The sequence below is a fragment of the Mandrillus leucophaeus genome, unplaced genomic scaffold (assembly GCF_000951045.1).
Source record: "Mandrillus leucophaeus isolate KB7577 unplaced genomic scaffold, Mleu.le_1.0 Scaffold474, whole genome shotgun sequence".
Taxonomy (NCBI): domain Eukaryota; kingdom Metazoa; phylum Chordata; class Mammalia; order Primates; family Cercopithecidae; genus Mandrillus; species Mandrillus leucophaeus.
Genome location: NW_012105076.1, coordinates 889,313 through 896,641, shown reverse-complemented (window position 1 = coordinate 896,641; position 7,329 = coordinate 889,313). Strand labels below are relative to the sequence as shown.

General features: G+C 42.8%; 1 protein-coding gene across 1 annotated transcript in view; it reads right to left on the bottom strand.

The window, feature by feature from the left end:
• The window catches only part of CCNY (cyclin Y), a 326,866-nt gene extending 319,769 nt beyond the window's left edge, over positions 1-7,097 (bottom strand). The window contains exons 1-3 of the mRNA XM_011995142.1: positions 6,948-7,097; positions 6,177-6,284; positions 4,029-4,133 (exon numbers count right to left, since the gene is read on the bottom strand). The gene's annotated coding sequence lies outside the window, so the exon portion shown is untranslated. The remainder of the gene's footprint in view (positions 1-4,028; positions 4,134-6,176; positions 6,285-6,947) is intronic.
• Between the last annotated feature and the right edge of the window lie 232 nt (positions 7,098-7,329).

Below are 7,329 nucleotides of genomic sequence, written 5' to 3'. Positions count from 1 at the left end.
AAAAAAAAATATATATATATATATCATACAATGTATCCTCTCTGACCACAATGGAATAAAGGTAGAGATCAATTACAGAAGTAAAGCTGGAAAATTCCTAGAAATTAAACAACACACCTTTTTGTTGTTGTTGTTGTTGTTGAGACAGGGTCTCACTCTTTCACCCAGGCTGGAGTGCAGTGGCATAATCACAGCTCACTGCAGCCTTAACCTCCCTGGGGGCTCAGGCGATCCTCCCACATCAACCTCCTGAGTAGCTGGGACTACAGGCACAGGCCACCATGTCTGGCTAATTTTTGTATTTTTTCTTTTGTAGAGACAGGGTCTTGCCATGTTGTCCAGATTGGTCTTGAATTCTTGGGCTCAAGCAATCCACTGGCCTCCCAAAGTGCTGAGACTGCAGGCATGAGTCACTGCACCCAGCCTAATTATTTTATCATCAAATTAGATGACAAGGAATTATGCGCTAAAGAAAAAAGTACCATATGGTAGGTCAGCATTACCAGCCTAAGCATTCTTCACAGCATTCTCAACTCACAGGAAAGCAACCGGCCAGAAAAATCAGGAAATTTCAGAAAGAATATCTCATTACAGCATCATTTTTTTTCACTAAAACAGAAAATAAAAACGAAGCTGCAACCAAAATAAATTTCCAAATGGCTCATTTGTTAGGCAAGCACATTTACTGATAGTGAATTAATTAAATCATATTTAATTCCAGAAGCCAAAGAAATGTGTCCAGAGAAAATAAACTGGTGTAAGACTATTCACTTTTGGGTAAAAAACAGTCACTCAAACAGTTGAGGATATTGAGAGCAACATCAATAGCCAATTTTAAAACAACGCAAATTATTTTGAGTGATTTTCCTTGGCTTCTAATCACTCAACAGATATTTCCAACACTATTCAGTTGCTGTTTATTCAAAGAGTCAATGCCTGGTCTGAAGTCACTGAATGTTAGCCTCTATGAATGGTCTACGTGGAACAAATATAATTGAGAATATTTTTAGAGCACTCAAGAAAACACTAATTCAGTACAACCTCATGGGGAATCTACTAAGATGTGTTAAAATGGATAGTTATAAAAATCACTATCCATTTTATGGTGGTTCACGCCTGTAATCTCAATGCTTTAGGAGGTCAAGGTGGGAGGATGGCTTAAAGTCAGGAGTTCAAGACCAGCCCAGGCAACAGAGAGACACCCCCCCATCTCTACAAAAAATACAAAAATTAGTGAGGATGCTGGTGCATGTCTGTAGCCACAGCTACACAGGAGGCTAGGTGGGAGGCTTGCTTGAGCCCAGGAGCTGGATGCTGTAGTGAGCTGTGATAGCACAACAGCACTCCAGCCTAGATGACAGAGTGAGATCCTATCCCCCAAAAAAACTATGTGGAGAAGATAAAGGCCTGGTTTAACAAATTTACAAAGTTTTTTTTTTTTTAATTCGAGGTGTTGGAAAACTTCTTTGTATTCATTGTACTAGTCATCAGCAGGTACATATGTGAAAAATATTTGACTATCATGTGTTATTCAACCAATAGTGTCAACAGTGAACTTCATTTGTTCTCAAGGGCTTAATAATGTTCAGCCCCGTGAATTTTTGTCATAAATAGAAGCAAATATCTTCATTTGCCCTATCACACAGCAGTTGGATGGTTTGGCAGCGGTAAAATTGTACGGATTTTTTTTTTAACCTCATAGTTAAGATTCAAATTTTTCTAAATGAGGACTTTCTGTGACCACTACAATTCTGAATGGCTTTGAAAAGTAGCTTCTGCGGCAGACTTGGTAATGTTTCTTAATGAATTAAGCCTAAAACTACAAGACGAAACAGAGGTTGTATGGAAAACTTCTATTCAATAAAATCATTTGGATGACAACAATGTGGTTGGAACCATAAGCAATATCAAGCCGCTTTATTTACTCCCTCTGCTGTCAAAAATTAAAACAAGAAGCAAGATCTCCATCCCATACAAATTTGCAGAGAATACATTTTCCAAAACTGTTCCAGCAATATTTTTCATACCTCAATGCAACTGCAAAAGATATTCTCATATTTATTTTTTTTGTTTTTTGTTTTTTGTTTTTTGTTTTTTTGAGACGGAGTCTCGTTCTGTCGCCAGGCTGAAGCGCAGTGGCGCGATCTCGGCTCACTGCAAGCTCCGCCTCCCGGGTTTACGCCATTCTCCTGACTCGGCCTCCCGAGTGGCTGGGACCACAGGCGCCCGCCACCTCGCCCAGCTAATTTTTTGTATTTTTAGTAGAGACGGAGTTTCACCGTGTTAGCCAGGATGGTGTCAATCTTCTGATCTCGTGATCCGCCCACCTTGGCCTCCCAAAGTGCTGGGATTACAGGCGTGGGCCACCGCGCCCGGCCAGGATATTCTGATATTTCAAAACCCATTTGACTGTGCTGTTGAGGAGCCTCTACATAACCTTTGAGGGGAAATGATTAATCTTCGGTGTAATAATGTGTTAAAAGGCAAATATCAAAGAAAGAATATAATAAAATCCTATAAATGCCCTTAAGCAGAGAATGTAGACAATTAAAATCTTATGCTATGATTGATATCAGTGTCCAGCAGTATCTTATTTGTGTCAAAAAGACATTTCCTTGTTTTGTAAGTACCTATATAATACCTCAATTTGCCTGTTAGCCTACAAGGGGCTTTTCTTTGCAGAAAATAGAAAAGCCCCTCGTCTAGAGGGCTGTAGGTGTCTGAAAGTTGCAGAAAAATGTCATTAAAAGTTGTGTTGAAGGCTGGGCACAGTGGCTCACGCCTGTAATTCCAGCAGTTTGGACCACCGAAGCAGGTAGAACACTTGCACCCGGGGGTTAGAGACCAGCCTGGGCAACATAATGAAACTCCATCTCTACAAAAACTACAAAAATTAACCAGGAGTGGTGGCTCGTGCCTGTAGTCCCAGCTACTCGAGAGGCTGAAGCAGGAGGATCTCTTAAGCCCATGAGATCTAGGCTGCAGTGAGCTGTGATTGTACTACTGTCTTCCAGCCTGCACGACAGAGTGAGATCCCATCTCAAAAAAAAAAAAAAAAAAAAAAAGTGACACTGAAGGATTGCTTGCCAGGGAAAGTTTGGTTAAGTATGAAGTCTAATTATTCCAATTTAGCAAACAAAACCTTATCTGCAGTCATGTTACTTTAATCAAAAATAAAAGTGGGCCTGAAGCTACATCTTTCTACTACTATAAACCTAACATGAGCAATTTAGTTTCAGCAAACACCACCATCTGTCTCATCGGTGCTGCCAATTTTAATTTTTATTAGTTTTATAGTTTTGTTTGTATTTCATTTGTACATCTTGTATTGGATTCAGACACCAATAACACTAAGGAATTTAATATTATGTTTGCTCATATGTATGTAACATTATATTAAAAATAGCCTTTATTTATTTTTGTCAAGACGTGGTTTCACTATATTGCCCGGGCTGGTCTCAAACTCCCCAGCTAAAGCCACCTTCCTGCCTCCACCTCCCAAAGTGCTGGGATTTCAGGTGTGAGCTACTGCACCTGGCCAAAAAATAGTCTTAAGTCACAATTCTAAGGTGGACATTTAGTTTTCTTTATAAGCGTCCAGTTAAATATTCAAATTTGAATGAGAACGATACAGCGAAGATTAGCATGGCTCCTGGGCAAGGATGACATGCAAATTCATGAAGAGTGCCATATTTTAATAAAATCTTGAGCTGATGTTCACCTCAAAAATCCATCCATCAATCAATACTTGATTTTGAGAAAACATTGCCTGAAGTTGAACATCCTCCCAAGATCAGAGTAATTGTCTCAATCAGGTGTTAGATGTGAATATGAATGCAAAGCTCGAATCTTCCCAGATGTATTTTCACTTACTGAAAAGGAACCTTATGAATACACATAAATCTGCTACTTTGAGAAGTGTGAAAAAGCTAAGTGCAGTACTTCTCATCAAGTGGTCATGGAAATGTCGGCGTGTCCGGAAGAGGTTCTATTAGGCAGAATTGACCTTGACAGCAGTCTGGGCTTACCTCTTCAGATGCAGCAGTCCTCACCCTGAACATGCACAGAATTACCTGGAGAGCTTGTTTAACAGGTTCTCAAACTTCTCTTCCAAAGATTTTCACTCGGCAGTTCTAGAATGAGACCCGGGAATATGTATTTATAGTAAACATCTCAGAAGATTCTGACTGTGAGGATACATGGACCACAATATTTTGAGAAAAATGCCCTCATGACTCCTGATTTTCATGGCTTCATTCTGTCCTTCACTTTATTATTTATTTATTTATTTATTTATTTATTGAGATGGAGTCTCGTTCTATTGTCCAGGCTCAAGTGCAGTGGTGTGATCTTGACTCACTGCAACCTCTGGGTTCAAGCGATTCTCCTGCCTCAGCCTCCCAGGTAGCTGGGATTACAGGTGCCCGCCACCATACCCAGCTAATTTTTGTATTTTTAGTAGAGACGAGGTTTCACCATGTTGGCCAGGCTGGTCTAGAACTCCTGACCTCAAGCAGTCTGCCTCCCTCAGCTTCCTAAAGTTCTGGGATTACAGGTGTGAGCCACCGCGCCCGGCCTGTCCTTCACTTTAGATCCCAGATCTTTTTCAAAGCTGCAAGCTTGTTTTGTCTGCAAGGACTCCCTACTGTACAAGGTGAGGTGGGAAGAGGTCAGCCATTCTATCTTGCTATTCTCTTCATCGTTATAAATCCTAAACCACGCTTTCTGCAGAACATTCTAGAATATAGCAGTGCCTTGGGCTATTTTGTTTGTAACTAACTAGAAGCAATTTTCTTGCTTTCAGGTTTAAAGATTCAAATACCAAATAAGTCAACTTGCAGTTGAAGAATAAAATGTGACCAAGACTCATTCTCCATCATTCTAGTTATTTTTTTTAAAGTCTTAAACAACATAAACAATCGACACAGTCTTACATTTAGTGAGTTTCTGAAATCTCCACTGAAGTTTCATACATATACAAGAAAGCCCTTGCTTCATTGCTTGCGAAATAGATGAATACCATTATGTTAGGCCAACATAATTAGTCCAGCCCATGCTTAGTGGTTAATATTAATATAAAACCCCTACAACTCAATATTAGTCTCAATATAAGACATCAAAAACCTAGTGTTGGCAGGGAGCAGTGCTTCACACCTGTAACCTCAGCAGTTTGGGAGGCCGAGACAGGTGGATCGCTTGAGTTCAGGAGTTTGAGGACAGCCTGGGCAACATGGTAAGACCTGCCCCACTTATCTTTACTAAAATTTTTAAAAAGATTAGCCAGGAGTGGTGGCATGTGCCTGTTGGGGCTGAGGTGGTGGGAGACTCACTTGAGCCTGGGAGGTGGAGGTTGCAGTGAGCCTAGATCATGCCACTGCACTCCAGTCTGGGCCAACAGAGTGAGACCCTATCACTGAACCAAACAAAACAAACCTAGTGTCACTAAAAAAGACTTTTAAAAAGTGTAAAATTCAGGCCACTTCCTAAGCAAACATTGCTGAGGAAACCAAAGTGTTAGTTTGATTTTCTTTTTCTTTTTTAGAGACAACGTCTCACTGTGTTGCTCAGGCTGGAGAGTGGTGGCATGATCACGGCTCACTGCAGCATCAGCCTCCTGGGCTTAAGTGATCCTCTGGTCTTGGCCTCCTGGAGTGCTGGGATTACAGGTTTGAGCCACACTGCACCCAGCCCTAGTCTGATTTTCTTTACTTTACTTTTCTTTTCTTTTTTTTTTTTTTTTGAGAGGGAGTTTCACTCTTGTTGCCCAGGCTGGAGTACAGTGGTGTGATCCTAGCTCACTGCAGCCTCAAACTCCTGGGCTCAAGTGATCCTCCCACCTCAGCCTCCCCAAGTAGCTGGGATTACAGGCATGCACCACCATGCCTGGCTAATTTGTTTGTATTTTTGGTAGAGATGGGGTTTCGCCATGTTAGCTAGGCTGGTCTTGAACTCCTGACCTCAGGTGATCCGCCCACCTAGGCCTCCCGAAGTGCTGGGATTACAGGTGTGAGCCACCATGCCCGGTCCCTAGTCTGATTTTCAATGAGTATGTTCCTCCATTGCCAGTCCCCACAACCCATTGCCTGTTAAAACACAAAGCATTTATTAGAAACAAAAGGTTTTTCTAGGAAGGGAAATATTTTTTAGCACTGGGAAATGACAGGGTCGAGGCTTACCTGGTAGCAAAAAGCCCTGGGGCGGTGACTTCTAGTCCCAGTTCAGCTCTCGATGTTGATGTGACTGGAGGAGACTTGGGTTCACTGCCCGATTTCCTGCCTGTGAACCTAGAAGAGCAAGCCCCTTGCGTTTCCAAGGAATCCCGAGTGTGGCACATAAAGTGATGGTGAAATAACAGCCTTGCTGTTTGTGACAGTTCCTGCACCCCTTCTGATGGCCCTGCCATTCAGATTATTCACCACTTGTTTATTCTCACTTTCTTTCTTTATTTTTCTTTTCTTTTCTTTTTTTTTTTTTCATTTATTTATTTATTTTGAGACAAGGTCTCACTCTGTCACCCAGGCTGGAGTACAGTGGTGTGATCCTAGCTCACTGCAGCCTCAAACTCCTGGGCTCAAGTGATCCTCCCACCTCAGCCTCCCCAAGTAGCTGGGACTACAGGTGTGCACCACCATGCCTGGCTAATTTTTAAATTTTTTGTAGACACAGGGTCTCACTATGTTGGTCTTGAACTGCTGGGCTCCAGTGATCCTCCCACCTCAGTCTCCTAACATGCTGGGATTACATGCATGAGCCACTGTGCGTGGCCCTATTCTCAATTTCCACACCTTCTCTAGATCGTGCCCTGTTCCCTGACCTCCCAAGTCTCCTGGCTGCAGCCTCTGCTAGTGCACCCACCGAGCAAGCTTTTCACAAACATGACTCCTGACTCCCCAGTTCCCCTCCTGCCTGAGCGTTCTCAGGCCTGGCTCCTGTCGCACAGAGCTCACCTCCATGCCTCTGCCCGTGCTGTCCCTGGACAAGCCCCCCAGCCAGGTGGCTCTCAACCTGCTGGCCTCAGTGTGGTCTTCCCGGTATGAGGCTTACATCTCTCCTGACTCCCACCCACCCATCCCTCCCAGGGGCACCCCATGTGCACTGTAATAATGCCCCTTGTGTGTCATCACTAGGTCATGGCCCTCCTCAGGGCCTGGGTCTCCCCTAACTTCCTTCGAGTTCCTAGTGCTCTGTGCACACTGCACCATCTCCTCCCCGCTCTAACCCCCATGATAATTAGAGGTGAGACTTGTCATTCTTCAGTGGTTTGGCCTGTAAATTTGGGTTGACGAAAGATGAGTTGAATGGAAAAAGGACACAGGTTCAGGAAACCTA